Source organism: Coregonus clupeaformis, chromosome 24, assembly GCF_020615455.1.
Source record: "Coregonus clupeaformis isolate EN_2021a chromosome 24, ASM2061545v1, whole genome shotgun sequence".
NCBI classification, from domain to species: domain Eukaryota; kingdom Metazoa; phylum Chordata; class Actinopteri; order Salmoniformes; family Salmonidae; genus Coregonus; species Coregonus clupeaformis.
This window is the reverse complement of record NC_059215.1, coordinates 5,923,295-5,936,463: the sequence shown is the minus strand read 5'-3', so window position 1 is coordinate 5,936,463 and position 13,169 is coordinate 5,923,295. Positions and strand designations below refer to the sequence as shown.

Below are 13,169 nucleotides of genomic sequence, written 5' to 3'. Positions count from 1 at the left end.
GGCCAGGTCAATGAAAACGGCTGCACAGTACTTTCTATTATCGATCGCGGTTATAATATCGTTTAGGACCTTGAGCGTGGCTGAAGTGCACCCATGACCAGCTCGGAAACCGGATTGCATAGCGGAGAAGGTACGGTGGGATTCGAAATGGTCGGTGATCTGTTTGTTGACTTGGCTTTCAAAAACTTTTGAAAGGCAGGGCAGGATGGATATGGGTCTAGAGTGTCACCCCCTTTGAAGAGGGGGATGACCGCGGCAGCTTTCCAATCTCTGGGGATCTCAGACGTTACGAAAGAGAGGTTGAACAGGCTAGTAATAGGGGTTGCGACAATTTCGGCGGCTAGTTTTAGAAAGAAAGGGTCCAGATTGTCTAGCCCAGATGATTTGTAGGGGTCCAGATTTTGCAGCTCTTTCAGAACATCAGCTGTCTGGATTTGTGTGAAGGAGAAGCGGGGGGGCATGGGCAAGTTGCAGCGGAGGGTGCAGAGCTGGTGGCCGGGGTAGTGGTAGCCAGGTGGAAAGCATGGCCAGCCGTAGCAAAATGCTTGTTGAAATTCTCGATTATTGTAGATTTATCGGTGGTGATAGTGTTTCCTAGCCTCAGTGCAGTGGGCAGCTGGGAGGAAGTGCTCTTATTTTCCATGGACTTTACAGTTTCCCAAAACTTTTTGGAGTTAGTGTAGGGATTTAAAAGACACAAAAATGTGTTTGAACTCCTGGAAAGAGATCGGGGAGGTAATGGAGATAGATGGCAGGTAGCTTAGTGGTTAAGAGCGTAGTGCCAGTAACCGAAAGGTCGCTGGTTCTAATCCCCGAGCCGACTAGGTGAAAAATCTGTTGATGTGCCCTTGAGCAAGGCGCTTAACCCTAATTGCTCCTGTAAGTCGCTCTGGATAAGAGCGTCTGCTAAATGACTAAAATGTAAATGGATTTTCGTTCAGGAAGTTGCTTGTAATTAGCTGGATGGCTATAGAGATTAGCCCTGAATCACTACGAGTGGTGCGATGCGGACCAATTTTTTTGGATGCGTATGACAGCTCTCCGAAGCGCAAGAAGCATGAATGCTCTGACTTCTGCGGAGGCCGCGTCACGGTAAATGCTGTCCGGCCACTGCAGACGTCATATTGACCAAGTGGAAACAAAAACTGCACTCAGAACAGTCTGCTACTCCGCGTCGCTGATTGGTCAGTTTACAGCGCTGCTAAAAACCCTAGTTTCTGATTGGCTAGCTTTGCGAGGTGCCCTTGGATTTAATAATATAATAATAATAATAATAATAATGGGGGGGAAAAATGAACCCCAAAAGGTTATTCAAGGGACCATTAAAGGGGGTTCTTTGAAGAACTTATAGAGGTTCCCCCACAGTTGGTTAAGGGCTTGTAAGTAAGCATTTACACGGTAAGGTTGTATTCGGCGCATGTGACAAATAACATTTGATTTAATTTGATGTCCTTCATACACATGAGAAACTGTTGAGTGTGAAACACCCAGCAGCGTTGCAGTTCTTGACACACTCAAACCGGTGCACCTGGCAAATACTACAATACCCCTTTCAAAGGCACTTAAATCGTTTGTCTTGCCCATTCACCCTCTGAATGGCACACATACACAATCCATGTCTCAAGGCTTACATTTTTTTTTTTTTTTTTACCTGTCTCCTCCCCTTCATCTACACTGATTGAAGTGGATTTAACAAGTGACATCAATAAGGGATCATAGCTTTCACCCGGATTCACCTGGTCAGTCTATGTCATGGAAAGAACAGGTGTTCATAACATTTTGTACACTCATGTATGTTATCCTATTATTAGTTTTAATATACCAATTCAATGTCAGTGTGTTTTTAGTTATAATAGGCAGTGTACTAAACTTATGAAGGTATCTGTAAATCATATGTTGTGCAATGGAGAGGTGTATTAATGAATTGAAATCATTTGAAATCTTCCAGAGACTGTGGTAGTAAAGTACTGTGTGCTTTACTTTAGGGATGAGGCTAGTTTTCGTTTACTTTAATTTAACCACCTTCATACAGGCCAACAGAGCAACTGTCTCCATCAAGAGAAAGACCCAAGAGTGAGACAGAGATGCACATTCTGAGACAGCCGAGAGAGTACTTCATTGAGGACTACCTCCAGAAAATAAGCAGCACTAACAAGGGACTATTTTCAACTAGCAAAAGGAAAAGGTAAAGATTATGTGCACTACATCTGTGAGAGAGCCAACAGCTTCAGGGTGCAGAAACAACGATCTACATCTCCTGACCACAATGGTCCTGACCTGGAGAAAAACACAGACGATGTGATTAATGGCATCGATCACACGTTGCTGCATTCCTGTACAATGTGGGGGAACCTCTGTAGCTCAATTGGTAGAGCACGGCGCTTGTAACGCCAGGGTAGTGGGTTCGATCCCCGGGACCACCCATACGTAAAAATTTATGCACACATGACTGTAAGTCGCTTTGGATAAAAGCGTCTGCTAAATGGCATGTTATTATTATTATTATTATATTTATATTATATTATATTCGGTAGAGACGTGGATAGGTCAATACTGCACAACAACTGAGGTGCTTTTGAAGGCAACACAGTGTGTCTGATAGATGTTCCTACCTGACACCAAAAGATGTGTGGAGCATCATCAAAAGATGTGTGGAGCATCATCCAAAGATGTGTGGAGCATCATCCAAAGATGTGTGGAGCATCATCCAAAGATGTGTGGAGCATCATCCAAAGATGTGTGGAGCATCATCCAAAGATGTGTGGAGCATCATCCAACTCTCTCTAGCCTCCACCACCAGGCTGGACGAGAATGACAGCATCGGTGTTGACAGACTGGTCAAGTCTGAGCTTCAGCAGGAGGTCGTTGTCGAACCAACCACTGTTCCACTCCACCGAACAACCACTCATCGTTGGGCTGCAAAGTGTTTGGCAGAGGGAGCAACTTGCCGAATATAGAAACGGAAATGGTTTTCCTGGACGCAACAGCTTGTGGTTATGCATTTTATCCAAGAATAATACGGCATGAGAATGGGCGTGGAATTCCTACTTCATGTACAAATAAATACTTATTTTCCACCATAATTTGCAAATCAATTCATTAAAATCCTACAATGTGATTTTCTGGATTTTTTTTCTAATTTTGTCTGTCATAGTTGACGTGTACCTATGATGAAAATTCCAGGCCTCTCTCATCTTTTTAAGTGGGAGAACTTGCACAATTGGTGGCTGACTAAATACTTTTTTCCCCCACTGTAAGTGAGGAGACTACAGATGTGCTGGAGGTGTGCTTGCAGAAGATCCAGCAGGCTACCTCAGGATTTTCACTAAGGTAAAGAATCATGCATGTGCAGGGCCAGCTCTAGCCTTTTGAGGGCCCTAAGTGAGATTTGGTTGGGGGCCCCCCACCTCGTAGAAAAAAAAAGACTGTGGCCCCCTTCTTGGTAGTGGAGAGAAAAATGTAAGTTTAAGTTAATTTTCTGCAATTCTACAAATTTTGCCATGGGGCGTATATATATTTTTGCAATTCTAAAGCAAGTTTCCTGCAATTCTACACATTTTGCCATGGGGCGGAGAGAGCTTTGCAGTTTTAAAGCTAATTTCCTGCAATTCTTCACATGTTGTAATGACTTATGCCATGTTAATATGATATCTGAGTGAGAAGGACTAACAAATCAATGGGGGCCCCCCTGGAGGTCAGGGCCCCCTGGAGGTCAGGGCCCCCTGGAGGTCAGGGCCCCCTGGAGGTCAGGGCCCTGGGCACATGCCCTTCGTGCTCGGTCGGTATTCGGCCATGATTACTTAAGTTTAGATAACTGGCTAGACTAATAACTTCCAATTTAAAAATTGTTAGCTGACATGGCTAATGGAGTGACTGTCAGTGACTGACATAACAAGAGAAACACTGCTGATGCACAACCAAATTTCGAACTTGCACCTGGCTTATTCTACTATTCTAACTCTCAATAGTAAGTTGAGACCCCAACTGAGTTCCTACATTTTATATGTATATATATATACTCTACCAGTCAAAAGTTTGGACACACCTACTCATTCAAGGGTTTTTCTTTATTTTTACTCATTTTTACATTGTAGAATAATAGTGAAGACATCAAAACTATGAAATAACACATATGGAATCATGTAGTAACCAAAAAAGTGTTAAACAAATCAAAATATATTTGAGATTTGAGATTCTTCAAAGTAGCCACCCTTTGCCTTGATGACACCTTTGCACACTCTTGGCATTCTCTCAACCAGCTTCACCTGGAATGCTTTTCCAACAGTCTTGAAGGAGTTCCCACATATGCTGAGCACTTGTTGGCTGCTTTTCCTTCACTCTGCCGTCCGACTCATCCTAAATCATCTCAATTGGGTTGAGGTCAGGGGATTGTGGAGGCCAGGTCATCTGATGCAGCACTCCATCACTCTCCTTCTTGGTCAAATAGCCCGTACACAGCCTGGACGTGTGTTGGGTCATTGTCCTGTTGAAAAACAAATGATAGTCCCACTAAGCCCAAACCAGATGGGATGGCGTATCGCTGCAGAATGCTGTGGTAGCCATGCTAGTTAAGTGTGCCTTGAATTCTAAATAAATCACAGACCGTGTCACCAGCAAAGTACACCCACGCCATAACACCTCCTCCTCCATGCTTTACGGTGGGAAATACACATGCGGAGATCATCCGTTCACCCACACCGCATCTCACAAAGACACGGCGGTTGGAACCAAAAATCTCCAATTTGGACAAATTTCCACCGGTCTAATGTCCATTGCTCGTGTTTCTTGGCCGAAGCAGGTCTCTTCTTCTTATTGGTGTCCTTTAGTAGTGGTTTCTTTGCAGCAATTCGACCATGAAGGCCTGTATATTCTATATATTCTACCTCTTGGTGATGTCATTCAGAAACACAATGTCAACTTTCACTGCTATGTGGACGACACACAGCTGTACATTTCGATAAAACATGGTGAAGCCCCAAAATATATACCTACACGTATGCTACGGTCACAAGATGCAGACCTCCTTATTGTCCCTAGAATTTCTAAGCAAACAGCTGGAGGCAGGGCTTTCTCCTATAGAGCTCAATTTTTATGGAATGGTCTGCCTATCCATGTGAGAGACGCAGACTAGGTCTCGACCTTTAAGTCTTTACTGAAGACTCGTCTCTTCAGTAGGTCTTATGATTGAGTAAAGTCTGGCCCAGGGGTGCGAAGGTGAACGGCAAGGCACTGGAGTTACGAACCGCCCTTGCTGTCTCTGCCTGGCCAGCTCCCCTCTCTCCACTGGGATTCTCTGCCTCTGACCCTATTACGGGGGCTGAGTCACTGGCTTACTAGTGCTCTTCCATGCCGTCTCTAGGAGGGGTGCATCACGTCGTGACAGGCTTTTTGCGATATACTCGACTTGAGTGGGTTGAGTCACTGACGTGATCTTCCTGTCCGGTCTTGCGCCCCCTCGGGCTTGTGCGGTGGAGGAGATCTTCGTTGGCTATACTCAGCCTTGTCTTAGGGTAATAGGTTGGTGGTCTGTTGATATTCCTCTGGTGGTGTGGGGGCTGTGCTTTGGTAAAGTGGGTATGGTTATGTCCTGCCTGGTTGGCCCTGTCCGGGGTTATCGTTGGCGTAGGACCATGCCTCAGGACTACCTGGCCTGATGACTCTTGCTGTCCCCAGTCCACCTGGTTGTGCTGCTGCTCCAGTTTCAACTGTTCTGCCTGCGGCTATGGAACCCTGACCTGTTCACAGGACGTGCTACCTTGTCCTGGACCTGATGTTTTCAACTCTCTCTCTCTCTCTACCGCACCTGCTGTCTCGACCTCTGAATGCTCAGCTATGAAAAGTCAACTGACATTTACTCCTGAGGTACTGACCTGTTGCACACTCTACAACCACTGTGATTATTATTTGACCCTGCTGGTCATCTATGAACGTTTGAACATCTTGAAGAACGATCTGGCCTTAATCTCCACCCAGAAGAGGACTGGCCACCCCTCAGAGCCTGGTTCCTCTCTAGGTTTCTTCCTATGTTCCTGCCTTTCTAGGGAGTTTTTCCTAGCCACCGTGCTTCTACATCTGCATTGTTTGCTGTTTGGGGTTTTAGGCTCGGTTTCTGTATAGCACTTTGTGACATCTGCTGATGTAAAAAGGGCTTTATATATACATTTAAGAAAGCTTGGAGTGAGATTTGCCCCCCTGGCACAACACCTAGACGGGGGTCCACCCCAGTAAAATGTTACTGTTTTAAAGCTTATGTCCTGCAATTCTACGCATTTTGACGTGGCCTATGACCAGGTGTCAAGGCGTGCTGAAGGTGGGTGTGGTGTATGAATCATGCGCAGGACGCAGAGGCTCAGTCCAAAGGCTTTAGTGCAATATATATAAAAGACAGAAGCAACATAAGCCCGAAGGCGAATACACGGCGCACACAGGCGACAAAACAAACGGCGCACAAACATGTGCAAAATAACCTCTCCAAAACACTGGAGGGAAAATGTAGCTACAAACACAAAACAGAAGCGCAATCACACACAACGACAAGCACACACAACGAGAACTAAATAGGACACTAACGAGGACTAACAAGACACAGGTGTACAACATCCAGACAAAACCAAACGAACATGAAACATAGATCGGTGGCAGCTAGTACTCCGGGGACGACGACCGCCGAAGCCTGCCCGAACCAGGAGGAGGAGCAGCCTCGGCCGAAACCGTGACACCAGGGTGGAAAATAAAAACAACACTCAAAATTCGACGACTTTGTTACTTTAAGATTATTTGGCGGGATGAAATGTAAAGTATGCTAATATATATATTTTTTAAATATGTGCATCCAATCCCCTTGATTCCTTCTTACATAACTAGACCAATCATATGCTTCAATGTGCCACGGGTCACATGACGTGATGTTAAATTTCACGGATGCTCAGATTCCAAAACTATTTGAAGGCAGCATAGTTGAAAAGTTAACACGCTGACTTGATTAGAAAAATAAAAGCAGTACTTTTCAATGTGTGAGACATACAGTGAGGGAAAAAGTATTTGATCCCCTGCTGATTTTCTACGTTTGCCCACTGACAAAGACATGATCTATAAGTCTATAATTTTAATGGTAGGTTTATTTGAACAGTGAGAGACAGAATAACAACAAAATAATCCAGAAAAACGCATGTCAAAAATGTTATAAATTGATTTGCATTTTAATGAGGGAAATAAGTATTTGTCCCCCTCTCAATCAGAAAGATTTCTGGCTCCCAGGTGTCTTTTATACAGGTAACGAGCTGAGATTAGGAGCACACTCTTAAAGGGAGTGCTCCTAATCTCAGTTTGTTACCTGTATAAAAGACACCTGTCCACAGAAGCAATCAATCAATCAGATTCCAAACTCTCCACCATGGCCAAGACCAAAGAGCTCTCCAAGGATGTCAGGGACAAGATTGTAGACCTACACAAGGCTGGAATGGGCTACAAGACCATCGCCAAGCAGCTTGGTGAGAAGGTGACAACAGTTGGTGCAATTATTCGCAAATGGAAGAAACACAAAATAACTGTCAATCTCCCTCGGCCTGGGGCTCCATGCAAGATCTCACCTCGTGGAGTTGCAATGATCATGAGAACGGTGAGGAATCAGCCCAGAACTACACGGGAGGATCTTGTCAATGATCTCAAGGCAGCTGGGACCATAGTCACCAAGAAAACAATTGGTAACACACTACGCCGTGAAGGACTGAAATCCTGCAGCGCCCGCAAGGTCCCCCTGCTCAAGAAAGCACATATACAGGGCCGTCTGAAGTTTGCCAATGAACATCTGAATGATTCAGAGGAGAGCTGGGTGAAAGTGTTGTGGGGGGGACTAGGCCAAATTACGACGTCAGTGATCTTCAGGAGTTAGAGTTCTAGAATGCCAGAGTTTCCAAGTTAGATGACCGTTCAAACCTTTTTTTTTTTTTTTTTTCAGTCGGAGCTATCCATGTGCTTTTTTAAAATCCATGACCAAAACATGACGACGCTCTATTTTTAACGAATATCGGCGTAGAAAATGTATACTACAAGATGGCGCTGCAGGTCACTTTCACATTTCTACTTGTTTATGTTTGGCTGGCTGGGCTGAGTCTACCTCTCCTCACATGAGGAGATAGTGATCAGCGCAGCCCCGTGATCTCAGCCAATCAACTGGTGCTCACTTACCCCACACTCTGTACATGAGCTGATCGTGCACCCTCTGGATTGGCTAAGGACATCTAGTTGGTCCTGCACTGGCTAGCCAGGCCCGATGCGTGCTTTTGCATCCTTATAAATAGGAAATATTGCTGATGGCCGTTGCGTTCCAGTGCAGATCAGAGGTGGATATATGGCAGTATGTACATGGAGTGCATGGGTAAAAACCATATCAGTGTTTCACAGAACAACAACCATAATGACACATAGTCTTCCTTTTTATTTATTTTTAAACTCATAAACATTTCATCATTATCTTGCACAGATTTCATTGGGATATCAACATACAATGTTACCCAGTGGCCTGCCACTAATATTAATAATAGGCATAAACAATAATCATAATAACAATTACAGTAATACTCATTCCTGTTGACAATAAAACATAACATATACAGTTTTGGAATTCATGAAAATAGGAAATAATTGTGCCACATTATGACTTAGAATGTTTGGCTTAACAAGACTAATATATTTCAAAAAGCTTCCGTCTGTTTCACTGTAACAAGATCCTAGGGTGAAACGGCACCCTATCCCCTACATAGAGACCTAGGGTGAAACGGCACCCTATCCCCTACATAGAGACCTAGGGTGAAACGGCACCCTATCCCCTACATAGAGACCTAGGGTGAAAGGGCACCCTATCCCCTACATAGAGACCTAGGGTGAAACGGCACCCTATCCCCTACATAGAGACCTAGGGTGAAACTGCACCCTATCCCCTACATAGAGACCTAGGGTGAAACGGCACCCTATCCCCTTCATAGAGACCTAGGGTGAAACGGCACCCTATCCCCTACATAGAGACCTAGGGTGAAACGGCACCCTATCCCCTACATAGAGACCTAGGGTGAAACGGCACCCTATCCCCTACATAGAGACCTAGGGTGAAACGGCACCCTATCCCCTACATAACACTGTTTACATTGTTTACGCGTGTACACTTTTGTACATGTTTGTACTGTATACCCATAGTTACAGTAACACTCACGTCACGTCTGTAACATGTTTGTATGTTTCATTATTTCGGAGAATGGTCCAACAAGTTCCAGTAGATTTCAAGGAAAGACACTTTTTAAGTATGTATATTGTAGTAAAGATTGTTGGTAAAAATCCCCAAACATTGCAGATTCCCGATCTTCACACATAGGCACACAGCAGGTGTCTTTGAATGATTGAGTACCTCTATTCTTACACCCTTGCATGTAACAAGCAGAATCATATTTTACAATACAGTTCAACAACATATTTGGAAGTATTGGGAAATGAATCCGTATAAAAAAAGAAAAAAAAGAAGAAAAGTATCTTATATAATTTTAGTTCTGAAGTGGCAATGAGAGCGTTGTGAAAAGCTGGACATGGCGCTCAGTTGGTAAACAACACAGTACAGGGAGTTTTGGTGCAACAAACAAAATCCCAAATGTAATCCAAATTCAGCATGCATCATGGGAAAAGTAGCTACAGGATTTGTAGAACTACTGAATATATTCTAGAAGTATCCCAACGCTCTAACCACCAGGCTACCTGCCGCCTACCATGTCAGACCGGTCAATATTACCCGGCACCACAGGTAAGTTAAAACAATTATTTGGAGTACATTTTGTTTTTTTTAAATAAATACAAAACAGATTAAAAAAAAACACAAATAAAGACATATAAATATGGACTGAAAGCCTCAAATCGTATCGTAGTACCCTAAATATACTTTGGCAAAAGCAGTAACATAAAATCACAGTTTCTGAACCCAGAGGCGCAATATCGGAGACTTCCGGGAACGCTTGTGAAACCGACCAATCAGACAGGGCCGGGGTTTGGGGATAGAGGAGTCTATGCGAGAAGTGAAGCATTCTTCCTTAGTTGTTAATGTTTTCAAAATCTAAATAACCAACCTAGATTGGAGCCAATGTCTTCAGTACACTATATATACACAAAAGTATGTGGACACCCCTTCAAATGAGTGGATTCGGCTATTTCAGCCACACCCGTTGCTGACAGGTGTATAAAATCGAGCACACCGCCATGCAATCTCGAAGTGGTAGGCCACACATGCTCACTGAACGGGACTGCCGAGTGCTGAAGCTAAAAATCGTCTGTCCTCAGTTGCAACACTCACTACCGACTTCCAAACTGCCTCTGGAAGCAGTGACAGCGCAATAACTGTTTGTCAGGAGCTTAATGAAATGGTTTTCCATGGCCGAGCAGCCGTACACAAGCCTAAGATCACCATGCGCAATGCCAAGCGTCGGCTGGAGTGGTGTAAAGCTTGCCGCCATTTGACTCTGGAGCGATGGAAACACGTTATCACGCTTCATCATCTGGCAGTCTGACGGACAAATCTGGGTTTGGCAGATGCCAGGAGGTGGAGACATGTTGGCTGGGTGGGGGGGTTGGGGGTGGAGACATGTTGGCTGGGTGGGGGGTGGGAGGTTGGGGGTGGAGACATGTTGGCTGGGTGGGGGGGTGGGAGGTTGGGGGTGGAGACATGTTGGCTGGGTGGGGGGGGCGGGTGGAGACATGTTGGCTGTTTTGTGCACAAATGTGATGACTAAAGTGTCTTAGAGACTTCAGATGCCTACTCTGTGAAGTGCGCGTGTGTAATAACTCAATTCGGCCTTACACTACTTCTAAACAGCGCGATTTTTAAAAACTTTTGTAAAGGGTAAAGTCTACAAAACTTAGTCCACTCTGTTCATAACGGATTCTAGTTTTGGGAACAGAAAACTGTATTGAGATCAAATGTTTAAATCGATGAGAAAATGTGCAGAATGTCGGCCAAAATCCATCTTGTTCCATCTTCTCCCACTGCCCACCCGTGGGAGAAGACGCTTCACCGGATGCTTCACATTTATACATCCAGTGAGACATCCTAGCAGGAAGTAGATTTCCCAGCATACTAGTTTGTAAAACTTTATCGACAGTCTTGTTATGTGTGCAGACCACAGGAGAATGACTGCCCCCTCTCATTAAAGCCACAGAAGTTCAAGGCAGACCACAGTACCACAGGCATTGTTAGCAAAAAACAGGATCCTCCATTATAGTGAATGGAAAGAAATGTTATCTTCGTGGTCAATCTTCGTGTAAATAAAACACTTTTTTCGAAGACAGTCACTGGACCAATAATTGCTTCTAATACACCAGATATATGTCCTCGAACCGATTTTTTTTTTTATTGCACACAGAAGAATAAGGATAATTTAGATGCTAAAGGAAGCCTGCAGTACCCCGGTCGTCCTTCAATTTGAGTTAGTCAAGGAGAGGGGGCAGCACTGAGCTAGCCTGCAACGTCACTTCCTGGAGTAGCTCAAACTGCGCACGTTACGTCTCGGTGAGACGCCATCTTAACTGACTTCACTACGTCTCGGTGAGACGCCATCTTAACTGACTTCACTACGTCTCGGTGAGACGCCATCTTAACTGACTTCACTACGTCTCGCTGAGACGCCATCTTAACTGACTTCACTACGTCTCGCTGAGACGCCATCTTAACTGACTTCACTTCACTTCAATGCGCTATTGAGTCTTCAGATTGGAATGAATGGTGTCACGCCATCAATTGCTTTGCCCATTCATATATACAGTCATTGGGCCCCGTGTAGCTCAGTTGGTAGAGCATGGCGCTCGCAACGCCAGGGTTGTGGGTTCGATTCCCACGGGGGGGGGGCAGTATGAAAGGCGATCGTGGTCCTGTTGTCTGTGGATGTAAATCAGACATTCATCAACACTAAATAGTGCCGATCAATAAAAGTGCTACAATTCACCACGATCTCTCATTCATAGGGGTCATTGTATAACTGTGCTATCTTGACCAACTCCTATGGGTCATTGCTACAGAGTTGTTCCAAGACACCACAAACAGGTCACCTTCCATCTGGTCTGGTCTGGTCTGGCGTTACTGTACCATAGTCAAGCTATATGCTGAATGTTTCTTTCAGACAACAAGAAGAAGAAAACAATATCAATCCAACACAATTATTCAGCTGATTTTCAAAACAGACTTTTCATCCCATCCATCGATCACCACGTTGGTTACTAGTTTGGGACTGAGATCAAAGACAATGTGTCAGTTTAGCCTGGTCCCAGATCTGTTGGTGCTGCCTTTGCCAACTCGTACGGACCTTGTCACGGATGAGTCTGTAAACAGCACAAATAGATCTGGCACCAGGCTATAGTATCGATCCCCTTCTGTTGTGACACCAGGCTATAGTATCGATTCCCTTCTGTTGTGACACCAGGCTATAGTATCGATTCCCTTCTGTTGTGACACCAGGCTATAGTATCGATTCCCTTCTGTTGTGACACCAGGCTATAGTATCGATTCCCTTCTGTTGTGACACCAGGCTATAGTATCGATTCCCTTCTGTTGTGACACCAGGCTATAGTATCGATTCCCTTCTGTTGTGACACCAGGCTATAGTATCGATTCCCTTCTGTTGTGACACCAGGCTATAGTATCGATTCCCTTCTGTTGTGACACCAGGCTATAGTATCGATTCCCTTCTGTTGTGACACCAGGCTATAGTATCGATTCCTTTCTGTTGTGACATCATCACAACATCATTCTCTTTAGACGGGGAGTACTGTAGTGGTCATGGTGAAGTTCAGTACAACCAGGATAACCTGAAGTCCAATCTAGACTGCACCAACATGACAGAAATAACACCTATAGGCCTACACCTCACCCACAAAACTGGGCCGGGAGGAGAATAAATTATATTTACAATACAAATGCATTTAAAATGTTTCATTTTTCGTTGAACTCCTTTCATTGGTGTGAACACACACAAACACGATCCTGATTCATCAAAAACATCTAACAAATCAACTTTTTCTGGTTCATATATATATATATATATATCATAATTCTGTACTCAGTATAACTATCAAAACACTGTCATAAAGTCAGAGATACCACTGGGTTAGAAGCTATTCCTGTCCTTTCCGTCATTCTTTCT

General features: G+C 44.3%; 1 long non-coding RNA gene and 1 other non-coding gene across 2 annotated transcripts; one reads left to right on the top strand and one right to left on the bottom strand.

The window, feature by feature from the left end:
• Positions 1–8,416: 8,416 nt before the first annotated feature.
• On the bottom strand, positions 8,417–9,040 carry LOC121537369. Its single transcript, XR_005995049.2, has 2 exons — positions 8,989–9,040; positions 8,417–8,766 (listed from the first exon to the last, which is right to left on the bottom strand). It is a non-coding gene; the product is annotated as an uncharacterized LOC121537369 (long non-coding RNA).
• Positions 9,041–11,803: 2,763 nt separating this feature from the next.
• trnaa-cgc lies at positions 11,804–11,876 on the top strand. The gene has a single exon. It is a non-coding gene; the product is annotated as a tRNA-Ala (tRNA).
• Positions 11,877–13,169: the final 1,293 nt, after the last annotated feature.